Below are 17,226 nucleotides of genomic sequence, written 5' to 3'. Positions count from 1 at the left end.
CCATATGTCTGCATTGTAATTTTATAGCGGTTGGGAGGGAGTTTAGGAAGTAGAAATGGTAAAACCACATTGAGGGAACAGGACCACTGACCTATCAGCTCTCAACACCCAAACTTTCAGTCACTCTATTATCAATGACTTTGAGTGTAATTTAAACAGTAGGTACACCTAGCTCTGAATCTTGTCTTCTGACAGTAGCCAATATCAGGTGCCCCAAAAACCACTCCCCCAAGCACCACTGGGAGTTGAACCCAGGATCTCCTGTTTACAAAACAGGCAGTTTAACCAACTAAGCCATGGTGCCTGCTGTTATTTAATGCATATGTGCTCACACCTGACTCTCTGACAAGTCCCACTGGGCCTTGACAAGCGTTGCTCATGTTTGGCTTCTGTAAAGCAGAGGAGCAGGTGAAGTTTTGCTCCCAAGGTGTGTGTGCGATTCTTTGGCCAGGTCTACGCTACAAAATTAGGTTGGTGTAATTACATTACTTAGGCCGGCAATGCAGTTATATCAACCTAATCCCAGTGTAGATAGCGACTCAGCTGTTAGAATATTCTGGAGCTATGAAAGGGGAGGGGCCCAGCCTCTGTAGCAGGAATGCAGGGCAGGTGAGTTCATGGCAGACTTTATGGGATGCTGGTGGAGGCCAGTTATGGTGATATAATGACCAGCAGCATTTACACTGACAATTTGTCGCTTTAAGTTTGCTGCAAAAACTCTAGGCCTTGATAAAGAAAAATAACCCCAGGCCCAAAAGCCAGGTCTTAATCAAGCTAATAATTACATCAAGACAGTAGGCCTCAATCATACTAACATATAGTAAAGTAAGAAAAGCTGATTTTCCACTAACTCTCCTGAGGCTCACTCTCTGATTTCTCTATACACTACTATTATCACACTATTATGCTATTAAAAAGCTGCCTTTAAGGGACTAGACTAATATAAAGTCCCTTGAATTACTACTGAAATAGATTAACAACTGCTAGGTCACTATAGTTTATTAAGAAGCTTGTGCACGCATAAAAATAACCCTAATGTACTTGGCCAAAGGAACAAACATGTATTTTTGAACCCAAGTTCCTCAAATTTTGCTTGGGAGCACAGCTGCAGAAACCGCAAGTAGGTGGACACCAGGTGCCAAGATCCTGACAAACAAAACAACCTGTAAAAAGGGGAAGTTGCAAAGGGCAAGCTTGCAAAATTAGCTTATTTTATATGTTTTTAGGAAATGGTGTCATTGTATTAACCAAATATGGTATATTCGGATGCATAAGTTCATATGCTAATGTGCGGTTTTTGGCTATATAAACCCAGGTACCACTGCTGTAAGGTAGAGCGACTTCCCCTTGCTAGGGGACTTTGTCGTCTCTCCCTGCATATATGCTTGTATTCTCTGATTAATCAATAAAGGAGCCTCAGGCTGTCTGATCAACTCAACTGAGTGGTGGTCCTTTTCCACGACAATTTGGTGCATTGGCCGGGAACCCACAAGAGGGCTTCTCCTGAATCGGAGGACCGCAGGCAGTCTCCTTCCAACCCCCGGGCCCAATTAAAAGGTAAGAGACCTTTTGAAATCTCTATGGGGCTTGGCAGAGGACTGGTCTGTAGGCTCCGGTTTGGGTAAGTCACAAGCTGGGTTCGAACTTTTAGCCATCAGACAGACCAGATGCCCTTTCTCTAAGGCTTCCGAGATTCTGAGGTTTCGGGGCCTTTCTAAAGGCTCCGCTCCCAAGGTTTCAAAGGTACCCTCGACAGCCCACGGACCGCGCTCCTTTTGGTCCGTCCTGATCCGGGGGATCAGGGGTCCCCTTCCTACCAGGTCTGAGGGGGATCCGGGTATAGCGTTCCAGTTTTTTGTAATTTCGCCTTGACAACTGTGTCAAGAAAGTGCCTGTGTCTGTGTGTGTGAGGGCCAAGCGGCCAGTGTGAATGCAGCTGTGGGAAGACGCCCCGAGCCTCCTGCGAAGCGAAAGCTTGTGACCGGGAGTGTCTCGAAAGCAAGCCCCACAGCTGAGCTTCTGTGTGTGAAATGTTTGTATAAGGCTTCCCAGCTGGCAGGCCTTGGTAAGTGGCTAACCTGTTGGGTGCTTGTGTGTTTCCCCGTCCCTTTTCCCTTCCCTTCCACGACCTATGACCCTGTGACCGCTCCTCGAGCACTGTCCTTTCAGGACCGCAGAGTCCCTATTCTGCCCATTGGAGCAGTAAGCTCCCTTTCCTTCTCGGAGAGGAGGGAAGTCCTTAGGAAAACCGTACCGCTAAGTCCGTAGCTTCAGAAGCATCGTTGGCTTAAGGCTGGTGCTCTGGGCTGACGACAGGCGTGCGGGGACCGCGGGTTCTCCGAGGGGGAGCCCGTCCCATCCTTTACCTCCTTCCTAGTAGGCACCTGCATTCTCCAGGCGGGTCAACAAAACCTACTCCACCTATTTCCCCTGCCCAGGGCAGGCATAGACGCCATCGGTGTAAGAACCGTGGTAATCCTGATTAGCGTTCCCCTGTGTGAGTGGCTTGTGTGAAAGAGGGCTGAAGTGAAAATGGGATCCGGCCAATCTAAAGGGATTCCAATCCCCCCAAAAGGCACTCCTGCTGCTTATATGTATGTACACCGTGGCCCGTCGACATGTAAATACTTGCAAAAATGGAATTGGTATACTAGAGATGATCCAAAACTGCAATTCCCTGTGGAAGGCAGTTTTGACCTTGATAGGATTGTACACCTCAGGGGTGCCCTTGTTGCTAACTCTGTGGGACAGGGACAGTTTGATGCTTATTTTGAGTGGCACGATGAAATGGGTAAAAGGCGTCAGGAGTCTCAAGTTAGGGGGTTAAAAGATACCCAAGAAAAACTAAAAACCCAACTTAAAGAGGCACAGGGAAAATTAAATAGTGCTCAAATTTTGCCAAATCCTCCTTCTTTGGGTATAGTCCCTCTTTGCCCGTCCCAAACACGCCCACAACCGACTGCCCCGAAAAGAATCTATCCTTCACCCCCCTCTGATGAGCTGATTGATCTGTTTTTAGAATGCAGGCAGTGGCCTGATAACCCTAATAGGCCACCCGCTTATAGCCCAGATGCGCAGGCAGGGGGAAGTAGATCGGGAGGAGGAAGTGAGGCAGAGGATAACCGAGGTGATCGTACGGACACCACTCCCTCTTCCTCGGGTTCTGGTAGGCAGACGCCTCCCGGGACCCCTTCAAGTGGGTCCACGCCCCAGTCTGACATGTCTGATGACTTAAGGGAAGCCCTTGCCCTCATAACCACTGGGGAAGTGCTTATGAAAGAATGGCAACAGACAGCACGCGATGAAGACATAGATTGGGAGTTAAAGCAAATTGATTGGGAAAAAGTATCCCCAGAATCCCCGTTACGACGGTTGTCAGGTACCATAGCTAAAATGAGGGAAATGATGACATCACCAAGATATGAATCCCTTCTGAAAAGTTGTTCTCCTATCTCTCTTGCCTCCGAACCTGATGCTGTAGCCTTCAACACCCGCCATAAGACTTGGCTACGCAGGGCTAAGAAAATAACCACCCCGCCCGAAACCGTCACTAATTTTCCCCTCCGGCAGTTGCCCTCGGGCACAGGAGGGACAATGATAGTGCATGCTCCCTGGTCACCAGGTGATCTTTACAACCTTATTGAAAAATTTCCAAAAATCAGGGAAGATCCCGTTAAATTTCAGGAGCAATTGGAAATGATAGCTAAGTGCTATAACCCCTCACATGCCGATATGGAACAGCTGTTATCAGCTATAGTGCCCAAAGAAACCCTTACCCGCCTCTATGCTAGGGCAAACTGGCCAGCTGATGCTGACCGACTGTCAGAAGCTGACTATATCCAAAGAAGGACCAACCTAATTAATGAGGTTCTTAATGTATGTCCAAGAAAAACGGACTGGACCAAAATAAATGCCTGTAAACAAAGTAAGGGAGAAAATCCGGCTGATTATATGGAACGTATAAAGCAAGTGTTTGAAAGACATTCGGGGATTACTAATGCAGAACAAACGGCCACACAAGCTATAGTGGCGGCCTTTGTGCAGGGACTCTTGCCAAAGGTAGGAGAGCAGTTAAAGGTTAACTTAGTGGATTGGGAAGGTAAAAATCTGGAAGAAATTCTGGCAGCAGCACAGCATTTTCACAGGCAGTTAGAAAGAAGGAAAGACGAAACAGAATCTAAGCTTATGGCTTTACAGATCCAAAGCATGCAAAATTTTGCTGGCAAAGGGCCCAGGCGAAGAACAAAACAGGCTGTGACTAAAAATCCCCTGACTGATTTCAGTTCCACAGCCTGCTTTTCGTGTGGGCAAGAAGGACATTGGAAACGCGATTGTCCCCAATTAGGGAAAGACCAGTGTAGGTATTGTAAAAAGGAGGGACACCTTATTAAGGATTGCCCTACGCGACCTCCTAGACAGTTTCCAAAACAGGAGGGATTGCCCTTTCCTGCTCCACCAGCCCCAGCTCTTAACTACTAGGAAAGCCAAGAGACTAATAACATCGTCGTCGCCCCCCTTGTTCATGTGGACCAAACTGGTCCAACTGTTTCTTGTCTAATAAATGGTGTCCCTACCCCTTGCTTGGTTGATACAGGAGCTTCTAGGTCTACCTTAAGAGCACAAGATTTCTCTACTGTACCTCTTTCCACTGAGGTCGTAACTGCTGTGGGAGTGGGAAATACCCCCATTCCCCATCCTGTGTCATCTCCCCTATCTATATCTATCGGTCCCCTTTCTGCTGATCATGCTTTCCTTCTCAGTCCGTGCTCCCCTGTAAATCTTTTAGGAAAGGATCTGTTGTGCAAACTTCATTGCACTATCTTTTGCTCTCCAGACGGGGTCTTTTTAGAGGTCCCTGACCCGGCTCATAATGAGGTTTTAGGTCTACTCCAAATTGATCCAGCCTCAGATCGGGAACCCGACCCCAGTCCTTCCTTGTTGCAACAGGAACTACTGGCAAGGGTACCCCCTTCACTGTGGGCTGAGCATGCCAACCAAGTAGGACGCATTTGTTCTGCTCAACCTGTCAAAATTCGTCTCAATCCAAGCAAACCTCTTCCTAGAGTCCGGCAATATCCCCTCTCTCAGCAAGCTGAGGAGGGAATTCGTCCGGTTCTTTCTGCTCTGCTTAAACAGGGAGTCATAGTTCCGACAGTGAGTGAATGTAATACTCCCATTCTACCTGTCCGAAAACCAGGGAAAAATACCTGGCGATTTGTACAGGATTTACGTGCTATTAATGCTGCTGTCCTCTCAACTTTCCCGGTGGTTCCAAATCCTGCTACTATTCTCTCTTGTATACCTCCCACTGCTCAGTACTTTTCTGTGATAGATTTGTGCTCTGCTTTCTTCTCTATTCCTATTCATGTGGATAGCCAGTTTCTTTTTGCGTTTACTTATCAGGGAGCTCAGTATACTTGGACCAGACTACCCCAAGGTTATACTGAGTCCCCTACTATCTTCTCTCAAATCTTAAAGAAAGATCTGGATGATATCTCTTTTCCAAATGGGTCTGTCCTAGTTCAGTATGTAGATGATTTGTTGCTTGCTTCTGACTCTTTGGAAGCTTCAAAAGCGGATACATTGGTTTTGTTGCAAGCCTTAGCTCAAAAGGGTCATAAGGCTTCAAAAGAAAAATTACAACTCTGTCTCCCTGTAGTGCATTATCTGGGTCATGATATTTCTGCAGGAAAACGCGCTTTGTCTCTTTCGCGGGTGCAGGCAATTCAAAAAATCCCCAGGCCAATTACAAAAAAGCAGCTTAGGGGATTCTTGGGAATGGCAGGTTACTGTAGGCAATGGATTCTGGGTTATGCGTCTCTTGTACGGCCCTTACAAAATTTAACTCTTAATAAGATCTCTGATCCTATTCCCTGGCCCGTGGAAGCAGAGGAAGCGTTTCAACAAATCAAAATCGCTTTAACTAAAGCCCCTGCTCTCGGTTTACCTGATTATAAAAAACCATTTACTCTTTTCTGTCATGAAAGAGAAGGCTCAGCCCAGGGTGTTCTCACTCAAACCCACGGAGAAAAACACAGACCCATAGCCTACTTTAGTTCCTCATTAGACCCGGTAGCAGCTGGGCTACCCCCCTGCCTCCGGTCTGTTGCCGCAGCTGCAATCTTAGTTGAAGCCTCCGCCTCCCTAGTTCTTGACAGTCCGTTAACTGTTGCAGTTCCTCATGCTGTCACCGCTCTCTTAACTAAAGGCAAAACACAGCATCTTTCAAATTCCAGACTCACCAAGTATGAAATGCTTCTTTTAAATGCTGCAAATGTTACTTTGGCTAGGTGCCCAGTACTAAATCCTGCTTCTCTTCTCCCCACGGCAACCGATGGGGAACCCCATGATTGCTTATCTGTAACTGCTGAATTATCTGCTCCTAGACCTGATCTGCAGGATATTCCCCTGCAAAACCCAGAGCTGATTTATTATGTGGATGGTTCTTGCTTAAGGAATGCGGAAGGACAACTAGTAGCAGGCTATGCTGTATGCAATCAACAAAGTGTCATAGAAGCATTCTCCCTCCCTTCAGTAAAATCGGCTCAAGTTGCTGAACTGTTTGCCCTTACTCGAGCCTGCTGTTTGGCAACCGGAGTGTCTGTTACTATTTACACTGATTCTAGATATGCTTTTGGAGTAGTACATGATTATGGGCAACTGTGGAAATATAGGGGATTTCTTACTTCTACTGGAGCCCCTATTAGCCACGGCCCATGTGTCAATGCTCTTTTATCTGCTTTACAGTTACCTTCTGCTATTGCTGTAGTTAAATGTGCTGCCCATAAAAAACCCCATGACGATGTTACTCGAGGAAATGCACTGGCGGACGCCTCCGCCAGGCGAGCGGCCCTTTCCGGGTCTCCGGCTCCTATCGAAATATCTGCTCTTTACATGTCCCAGCCCGTCCCTTCAGTTGACTCCTTACAGGATCTAACACTCATACAGGAGTCAGCATCAGAGGATGAGAAAGATTGCTGGAGACAGTTCGGGTGTTCCAAACATCCAAAGGATGCCTTGTGGTATGCTCCAGACGGCCGCCTGGTGGCACCTTTGGCTATACTTCCACACCTTGCCAGGCTAGCCCACGGGTTAGCCCATGTAGGCAAGGAGGGAATGATTGCTTCTGTATCTAAGCACTGGTATGCTCCAAAGTTTACGAGCCTTGCCCAGCATTACTGCCAAACATGCCCTATCTGTATGGCATATAATGGTGGGCGACCGGTTCGAACCACCCAGGCAGCACACCCGCCACCCTGGGGACCGTTTGTAAACATCCAAATAGACTTCATAAATATGCCTAAGTGTTGTTCATATGAATACGTGCTTGTGTGCGTATGCATGTATTCTGGGTGGGTGGAAGCTTACCCATGTGCTAAGGCAGACTCAACCACTGTAGCAAAAAAGTTGCTCAAAGAATTTATTCCTCGTTTTGGTATCCCTGTCTCAATTAACAGTGACAGAGGAACCCATTTTACAGGTCAAATCACTCAACAAATCTGTAAGGCCCTCCATGTGGACCAACGTTTACACTGTGCTCACCATCCTCAGAGCGCGGGAGCAGTGGAACGGAAAAATGGGGATCTAAAAAACAAGTTAGCAAAACTGTGTGCGGAAACAGGCCTCAAGTGGCCAGATGCACTCCCTCTGGCATTAATGCAAATGAGAAACACTCCCATGCGTAAGCATGGATTGTCTCCTCATGAGATTCTCATGGCTAGACCAATGAGGATGCCAGTATCCCCGCCTCTGCCCCCTAACTCCCAAAATTTGCACCTCTGTGATGAAAATGTACTAGAGTATTGCAAAGCGCTAATGAGACATGTTAGATTTATCCATTCACAGGTCCAAAGTGCCCTACCCGATCCAGCTGAAACTGCATGCCATCCTTTGGAACCTGGCGACTGGGTTTGCTGTAAGGTATTCCAACGAAAATCCGCCTTGGAGCCCAGGTGGAGAGGTCCATTCCAGGTCTTACTAACCACCCATACTGCAGTGAAGTGCCAAGGACTCCCAAATTGGGTACACGCATCTCAATGCAAAAAGGTAACGCCTCCTTTGGATCTTCCCGGTGCCCCGCTTGTTCCACAGCCTCAGCCGGCAACGTCAGCAGGTGAACCTGAGCAAGAACCCAAGTATTGCCTTCGAAGTCGGCAGGTCGTATAAAGCATCATGACCGATCCACAACCCAAGATAAAACAAACTGCACGAGTGCGGAAATGGCTATTGCCTTCTCTCTGTTTTATCACCATCTTAATGTTTCTCCTGAACATTATAACTCTTACTTACTCTCAGTTGCTGCCCGAAAGACTACTTCACTGCGCTTCCTGTCAACAGTCAAGCCGAAAGTGAAAATAACCACTCCACACTACCCAATGTGTGGGATCGCAGCCAAGGGAAAAGAAAAATTCACTCCTCATTCTGCTTTGTGTAGCAGACAAAACCTTGCTACCGAACAAAGAGGAAGAGTAAAAAGGTCTCAGGAAACCTCCACCGTTAAACCAAAGACTCTTACTATAAAGGACGTTAATAATTGGCCATGGTATAAAAGACGTTACGTAATGTGGTATCAGGGAGGAACTTGTGGTTATGCAACATGGTCTTGTGGGATACACTGGCTATTGGGATTTATCCCTAGTGCAGGTCAATGCCGCCCAGGTCAGGTCCCCTGGCCATGTCACATTATTCCAGAATTATTAAACCACACCTCCCCTGTTCCCCCCACGGTCCCTCCTCTGAGTAATCCACCCATAGTAACCTCATCCATTAATATCTCGGACAGTCGTACCCCTCCTGAGCCCCAGACAAATCCATACTTACCCAAAACCTCGACTGTTAGACAGTGGCCTAGGCCCTCTTCCACTGGTAATTTGTTTTCTTACTGTCTAACCAAGTTAATTTTCTCCTCGCAGGGTCAGGTATATGAACCATATATTAAGTGGAATGCATTTGGTATGGTGTATCTTAGTTATCGTAATGTAACCTCTTATATTAATTATACAGAAAAGCCTGACCAATCTAACATTTTCATAGATACATGGAACACTAACCATAATATAAATCTTGTACTAGTCCCAGGTACATGCTGGCCTCTTTATGGTAAGGGTCCCGAATGTTTTGTAGTCGCTCATGCCACCATAACTAATGTCACCGTTAACAAAATGTGTTTAGCCACTGTAGGGTTTGTTTGTGCCCAGGACATTCCCATTACTGCAAATCTGTCCTGTACATTGCTTCAATATACCCCTTCACACTCAATTGATATCACCCTGGCCAAAAAAGGCATTCAGGTTCAGAACCAACAATTATGGTATGAGCCTACTGAAAACCCTCATTTATCAGGGTTCAGATGGACAATCCTAAATGCTACCTTGGGGACTGTCCATTTCTCCATACCCCTCACCCATTTCCAAATTACAAGTACTTATTCTAATTGCTCTAAGGGTGCTGCTATACGCCTGTTAAAGCAACAGGCTAGGCTTGCAGAGAGTAAAAAAAGAAGGGATATTGTTAACACTCTACTGCATGGTGCTAACACTGCAGCATCAGCCTGGACTCTATACAAAACGCAGGAACATGAAAGTCATCTGGGACAATTAGACCAAGCTCAGGGGTTTATTTCCGGGGCTCAAATTACTGAGGAGAAGGCCGGTATAGGCGCACTCCACACTATTTCGGCACTAAGCGTTGTTACCCAGACCCTACTTACCCAAATGATCCACCAGGTTGCTACGTCAGGAAAGGCATTGCAGTGGGATCAAGCATGTTCAGAAGTACAGGACTATCTCAATACTATTCTTTTCTCTTTACGTAAGGACCTTGAACAGCAGCGCTGGCCCACTGCCCTTACTAATGCATCTGGTATCCCCCTCGATTTGTGGCCATGGAGGCTTACGTGGAAGTTCTCTAAATGGAGATGTTGGCGCTCACAATGTTCCTTCCGGGCTTATGGACCCGTGAAAGGATTTTGGGCCCCCACTTACCGTATCCTTCCAGGCCCCTGGGGTGGTTGTTTGTGGGACTGGGTAATTCATCGAGACGTTTGGGAAATTAAACCCCCTGGCGGTCTTAACCGCTTCTTAATTGGTGCCCCGGCTATAGCCCCTGACCTTTGGAAAGGTCTAGGTGATCTCTGGACCTATTGGCCTTTGCAGCCCCCGCAACTACAATGCTTTAAAAAAACTACACCCAGGAGAGGTAGTAACTGTTCACCACCGAGTATGTTGGGAAGGCCCTGGCACTTTACAAGATCTAGCTTCCCATAACTTACTGTCTGCTAACAGCAGCTGCGTTCATGTTAATTCTTCAATCATACATGATGTGGCTTTTAATCTCCACACTAGCTCAGGCATTCACAACATTTACTGGCCCGCAGAAAAAGACTATCAGGTTTATTTAGAATTCCAGATTCCCTTCGACTGGACCTCTGTTGTCCCTGACCGATTTCACTCATTACTATCCCTCCTACCAGAAATTCAATCTATTTCACATTTACAAACCCAAATGCACTATTTAAAAACTGTCTACCAGGAAGCTTTAAATGCCCTCCAAACAGTTCATTTAGTCTCTACCCTCTGTGTTAAAGGTGATGTTCTGTGTCAATTCACAAAAAGTTTCCAATCACCCCAGAAACACCCTTGGTATGTATGGCTTCTTTTCATCATTGGTACAATTGCCTTTGTATGTATTTGCTGTTGGTGTTGCTGTAATTGCTGGTCGCATTGTACTTGCCCTAACACTCCTTCCCGTTCCTATCCCCCGCCACGATTGGTTTCTCTTTACCCTGTTAGACCCGAACCATACTACACACCCACCAATGTCAATAATGATATTTGTGTTACTTTCAGGACTAGCCTCTCTGATAATGTTCAGACCCCTTCCAACACTCCCCAGAAAGGTAACCCTGACCAAGAAACAGTGGATCAGGAAACGATCAAACAGATTGCCCAGGAGCTTATGAATATCCCCTTATCAGATATTGATGAAGTGTTTGCTGCTGGGTTAAATCCAACAGCAAACAAAGGAGGGAATTGATAAAGAAAAATAACCCCAGGCCCAAAAGCCAGGTCTTAATCAAGCTAATAATTACATCAAGACAGTAGGCCTCAATCATACTAACATATAGTAAAGTAAGAAAAGCTGATTTTCCACTAACTCTCCTGAGGCTCACTCTCTGATTTCTCTATACACTACTATTATCACACTATTATGCTATTAAAAAGCTGCCTTTAAGGGACTAGACTAATATAAAGTCCCTTGAATTACTACTGAAATAGATTAACAACTGCTAGGTCACTATAGTTTATTAAGAAGCTTGTGCACGCATAAAAATAACCCTAATGTACTTGGCCAAAGGAACAAACATGTATTTTTGAACCCAAGTTCCTCAAATTTTGCTTGGGAGCACAGCTGCAGAAACCGCAAGTAGGTGGACACCAGGTGCCAAGATCCTGACAAACAAAACAACCTGTAAAAAGGGGAAGTTGCAAAGGGCAAGCTTGCAAAATTAGCTTATTTTATATGTTTTTAGGAAATGGTGTCATTGTATTAACCAAATATGGTATATTCGGATGCATAAGTTCATATGCTAATGTGCGGTTTTTGGCTATATAAACCCAGGTACCACTGCTGTAAGGTAGAGCGACTTCCCCTTGCTAGGGGACTTTGTCGTCTCTCCCTGCATATATGCTTGTATTCTCTGATTAATCAATAAAGGAGCCTCAGGCTGTCTGATCAACTCAACTGAGTGGTGGTCCTTTTCCACGACAGCCTCTCGTTGAGGTGGTTTTATTTTGTCACCAAAACAGAGCAGTTTTGTCGCCAGACGTGGCATTGCAGTGTGTACACCAGCCACAAGCTGCCGACCGAGGGAGTGTTGCGTGTTTTTCACAAACCTGAGCAATATAATGATGATGAAGTAACTTTGTAGTGCAGACCTGGCCAAAGATTCACACACACACACAACTTGCAAGGAAAACGTCACCTGCTCCTCTGCTTTGCAGAAGCCAAACACATGCAAAGCTTGTCAGGCCCCGGTGGGGAATGGCAGAGAGCCAGGTGTGAGCAGACAGTGTATTTTAGCTCTAGGAAGGTACCATAGCTTAGCTGGTTAAAGCAGCTGCCTGGTAAACAGGGGAGTCTGGGTTCAAGTCCCAATGATGCCTTGTTGAATAACTCTTGTAGCACCTGGTATTGGCTACTGTCAGAGGACAAAACACAGAGCTAGCTGGGCTTCTGGTCCAGCCCAGTATAGCTGTTCTTTGGTTTAAATTACACTCACAGGCACTGACAATAGAGTTACTGAAAGTTTGGAAGTTAAGAGCTGATAGGTCAGTGTTCCAAGCTCTTTGCAGATGACCCCATCCCTCCGGGACAGGGGCAGGTCTGGGCTCTCATACCAAATGGCACATTGTGGCTGACAGAATCTGCAGGCAGCTCATTTAGTTTCCAGTGAGGATTGAGTCCTGCTTCGTGCACTGTGTGTGAGAATGAAAAACCTAAACCGCCCTTTGAAATAATGAATGTAGCAGGACGTGTTCTTGTCCCTGCCCCAAAGCAGACAGACCAATGGAGAAATGCCATGAGTCCATGCAAATACTCCACTGCCATTTTACGTTTTTTGCTTGCTAAATTCTCTTCCAATCTTGTGAGGTCCAGAGCCTGGTATTGAGCGTGAGCCGAGATGTCTACTCTGCAAATTTACCACCCCACAGCCCAAGCCCCGGGAGCCTGAGCTGGTATGGGACAGCCGGGGGTGTTTCATTGCAGTGTGGACATAGCCTAGCATTATGTCTACACTGCCATTAACACACCCAAGTCACTATTCTCAAACCCTGGGTCAGTTGATTCAGGCTTGTGGGGCTTGTGCTGCAGGGTTATAAAATTACAGTGTACACACTTGGGCTTGAGCCCACCCTCTGAGACCCCACGAGGGGTGAGGGTCTCCGAACCCGGGCTCCAGTCTAAGCCCCAGGAATCCAAATCAGATTATCCAGGCCAGCAAGGCCACAGGGATTTTATCACAATATAGATTCACTCTCAGGGCATGTCTACATTGCAACGTAAGCCCAGGGTTAGCAGAAGTCATGTCAGCAGCCCCAACACATAAGCATAAACCATGAGGAAAAGACCCACTCCCTAAATAAGCTGGGCAGTGTCCTTCTCCCGACAGTTCATAAGTCCAACAACCAAAAGTCCTTTAACATGAGCCATCCCCTCTCTGCACCCCACTCACAGCTGCTGTCCTTTGTCAGTGCAAGCCCAGAGGTGCCTCTGTACAGTTCACTTGCCATCCTGGGTGGAAAAGGGGGAAAATAAGAAGGCACCGTACTCACTATGTTGCCTAGGGCCTCACTCATCCCTCCACAGCCACCCTGTCCTAAAGTTGGTCTAACACCTACACTTTAGTATTGGGACCCAGACCCCAGCCCACTTGGCTTTGGAACCTCTGTCCACTGCCTAGCAAGTGCTATTGAATTGAGAGTGAGTCCTCATTCGGGGTCTGCCGAGCACAGTTGTGCTGCCCTCAACTCACACAATAAGGATAACAACCCTTTATTTCTCCTGCCCCTATAACATGGAGACTGGGAATCCAACACCAGCCAAAAGTGATCATTTTGGCAAGCAACCCAAAATAGTTCCAACATACTGTAAACTCCACATGCAGACTCATACAGGAAACCTTGCAAGAAAATCTTCCTGAGGGGGTCTGAAGCTCCTGCTGCTGGAGGGAAGGAGGGAGCTGTGGGTTGGGACTGAGGAGCAGTGTGAGGAGGCAGGGCCTGTGGGTTGGGATTGAGGGGCACTGGGACTAGGAGGGGGCTGTGGGTAGGGACAGAGGAGAAGAGTGAAGAGGAGTAGGCTCTGGTTGGGAGTGCGGAGCAGTGTGTATAGGAGGGACTGATGGTTGGGACTGAGGGGCACTGGGAAAAGCGAGGACATGGGTTTGGGCTGAAGAGCATCCTCATTTGGGGATTCAGCAGGACAGGGGAAGGCAGCAGATGATTCTAATTTCTTAGGGATATTCTGTGTGTTTGTGTGTATGTGTGTGTGCAGGGAAGGAACATGCTATATGCCCAGAGGCCTTTATTCTTCCAGGCTGCAAGGACAAAGGGGCTGTCAGGAAGTTGCCCCTTCAAAGCCACACACAAAAAGGCCCTTCTGAGGAAAGGAAAAATCCTGAAGAGAAAAAGTACCATCAAAGAGGACTCCAGAAAGACAGTTTTAAGATCTTGGGGAGTAGTTTATCACCTGACCAGTAATTTGAACCCTGGATCCTCAGATTAAAAGTCTGATGGTCTACCAACTGAGCTAGCCAGGCTCACAACAGATAAGAACAACTTGGTGCAGAGGAAAAGCTAGTGAAAAAAACAAGAGCAAGAAACAATGGGGGAAACTTGCTGCTCTCTCTGGCCTGGTCAACACTAATAGTTTATATTGAATTTAGCAGCGTTAAATCACATTAACCCTGCACCTGTCCACACAACAAAGCCCTTTATATCGATATAAAGGGCTCTTAATACCGATATCTGAACTCCTCCCAGACGAGGGGAGTAGTGCTGAAATTGGTATTGCCATGTTGGATTAGGGTTAGTGTGCCTGCAATTCCACGGTATTGGCCTCCAGGCACTATCCCACAGTGCACCATTGTGACCACTCTGGACAGCAATCTGAACTCAGATGCACTGGCCAGGTAGACAGGAAAAGCCCCACGAACTTTTGAACTTCATTTCCTGTTTGCCCAGCGTGGAGCGCCGATCAGCACAGGTGACCATGCAGTCCCAGAATCCAAAGAAAGCTCCAGTGTGGACCGTACGGGACATGCTAAGCTAAGGCTTTTTCTCAGCTCATTTCACCACCCTCTATCCTGCTGGGGTTGAGTTTATCACAGGTGTTACCCAAAATTGGGCCAGCTAGTAAGCGTAGGGAGGACTAATGACCCTCCAGAGTTTGGCAGAAAGCAGTAGGTTCATTAAACTGACAGCTAAGCTCAAAAGAAGAAGAGGGGGGAGTGTCACACTCACACTTGCATACTCATGCTCCCAGGACAGGCACAGCGTTGGAGATGTCAGGATTCTGCAAGGGAACTGTCCCACAGCGCAGCTATGGATGGTGCGATTAAGGTAAGTCTTCCTGAGGCACAATGAAATACAACACAGAGAACCACTGGCCAGGCGGTCGGGCAAAGGGCATTCACTGGAGGTACAAGCTTGTGAGTGACTCCCGAGCACATGGCCCCTTCCCCTTTTAAAGACCTGCACCTAATGGTCTGTGACTAGAGATGACTTGGCTGCATCTGGTTGGTCACACTCCACCTTGGGCAGTGGCCATGCTCTGGTTATGCAAGTGCTGCCTAATTAGAGTCCCAGACACCTTGCCTACCTGGAAGTTCTTCTGCTCTTTAACCAGCCCATTCATCCCTCGAGTAGTCCAGGAGGGAGCGGAAGGGGTAAAGCCACTTCAGAGGCATTCAGAGAGGGAGAGGAGACAAAAGTGGGAGCAGGGGAAGTATAACAGACATTTTGAGCATAGAAATCACTGCTGCTCCTACAACAGCAGGGAAAGGCTAGTAGGAGCTGGGAAAATTAAGCCATGATGCTTCTGCCCGGTTTTGAATGAGGGACCTTTTGCATGTTAGGCAAATGTGATAACCACTACACTACAGAAACTTTGTTGCAGGGGTCTGCCTGTCCCTTCATAAGAACATAAGAATGGCCAGACTGGGTCAGACCAAAGGTTCATCCAACCCCGCATCCTATCTGCCAACAGTGGCCAATGCCAGGTGCCCCAGAGGGACTGAACCTAACACCTCCACCCTCGGACAAAGAGAGACTAGGGATCCCATTCCTTACCCATCCTGGCTAATAGCCATTCATGGACTTAACCTCCATTAATTTATCTGCAAAAAGAAATAGGAGTACTTGTGGCACCTTAGAAACTAACACATTTATTTGAGCATAAGCTTTCCTGAATGCATGCAGTGGAAAATACAGTAGGAAGGGATAGATATAGAGATAGATATAGATACATAGAGAACATGAAAAAACGGGTGTTGCCATACACACTATAACAAAAGTGATCAGTTAAGGAGAGCTATTATCAGCAGGAGAAAAACACCCTTTTGTAGTGATAGGATGGTCCATTTCCAACAGTTGACAAGAAGGTGTGAGTAACAGTAGGGGGCAAATAAACATGGGGAAATAGTTTGACTTTGTGTAATGACCCATCTGCTCCCAGTCTTTATTCAAGCTTAATTTAATGGTGTCCAGTTTGCAAATTAATTCCAATTCAGCAGTCTCTTGTTGGAGTCTGTTTTTGAAGTTTTTTTGTTGTAATATTGCGACTTTTAGGTTTGTAATAGAGTGACCAGGGAGATTGACGTGTTCTCCAACTGGCTTTTGAATGTTATAATTCTTGACATCTGATTTGTGTCCATTTATTCTTTTACGCAGACACTGTCTGGTTTGGCCAATGAAGGAAGGGGCTCGATTCAATGGTTCCTTCAGTTCTAGGGTACATCCATTATCTTTCTTTTTTTTCTTACCTCACATCAGACCCAGGACTTGCACCCAGCAGTTCTTGGGGCCGTGGGACAGAACTGAACTTCACTGGCAGCAGTGAGGGAGAATGGTTGGGAATGAGCTGTCTGGGGAATATTTTAATCCTTATCTAATTTTCAGAGAATTAAATCAATGCAGCTTCCACTTCTCCATCTCTCCCAAGGAAATAACGTTTCTGTGCAAAGTACACAAACCTTTTAACAATAAGAAGTGAAATGAAATGGCCACATGATGGCAACAGAATCTAAGAAATTGGTTTGTCTCTGGGGTGCCACATGTACTCCTGTACTTTTTGAGGATACAGATTAACATAGCTGCTCCTCTGAAATGTAAGAGATGAGAAGCCATGTTCTTGTTCAATGAAGCTGAAAAGGGCGATGTATTCTCTTTGATTTTGAGGCCCCTGCTTTAATCCACTAGACACCCCTTTCCTCCTACAGCTAGGAATAGAACCCCACAGTCATGCTAGTTGCAACCTCTGACCTTACCATGAAGGAGGAATGCTGAAACCCCTGTGCTGTCCCGTCAGGTCCTTGCCTGTACTGCCATTGAAACCCAATGGGGTTTCCTTGGGCAGTTTTGACACTCTCAGAAAGGGTGCAATTTTAGGAGCAGGTTCCAAATAGTGCAATTAACCAGCCAGAAAGGGCAGCAGGTGTCAGTGTAG

The 17,226-nt window shown here is 46.6% G+C and overlaps 1 non-coding gene across 1 annotated transcript; it reads right to left on the bottom strand.

Moving 5' to 3' along the window:
- Positions 1-230: 230 nt before the first annotated feature.
- On the bottom strand, positions 231-304 carry TRNAT-UGU (transfer RNA threonine (anticodon UGU)). The gene has a single exon. It is a non-coding gene; the product is annotated as a tRNA-Thr (tRNA).
- Positions 305-17,226: the final 16,922 nt, after the last annotated feature.

This window comes from Gopherus flavomarginatus, chromosome 11 (assembly GCF_025201925.1).
Source record: "Gopherus flavomarginatus isolate rGopFla2 chromosome 11, rGopFla2.mat.asm, whole genome shotgun sequence".
Classification (NCBI taxonomy): domain Eukaryota; kingdom Metazoa; phylum Chordata; order Testudines; family Testudinidae; genus Gopherus; species Gopherus flavomarginatus.
This window is presented reverse-complemented; position numbering and strand designations above follow the sequence as displayed.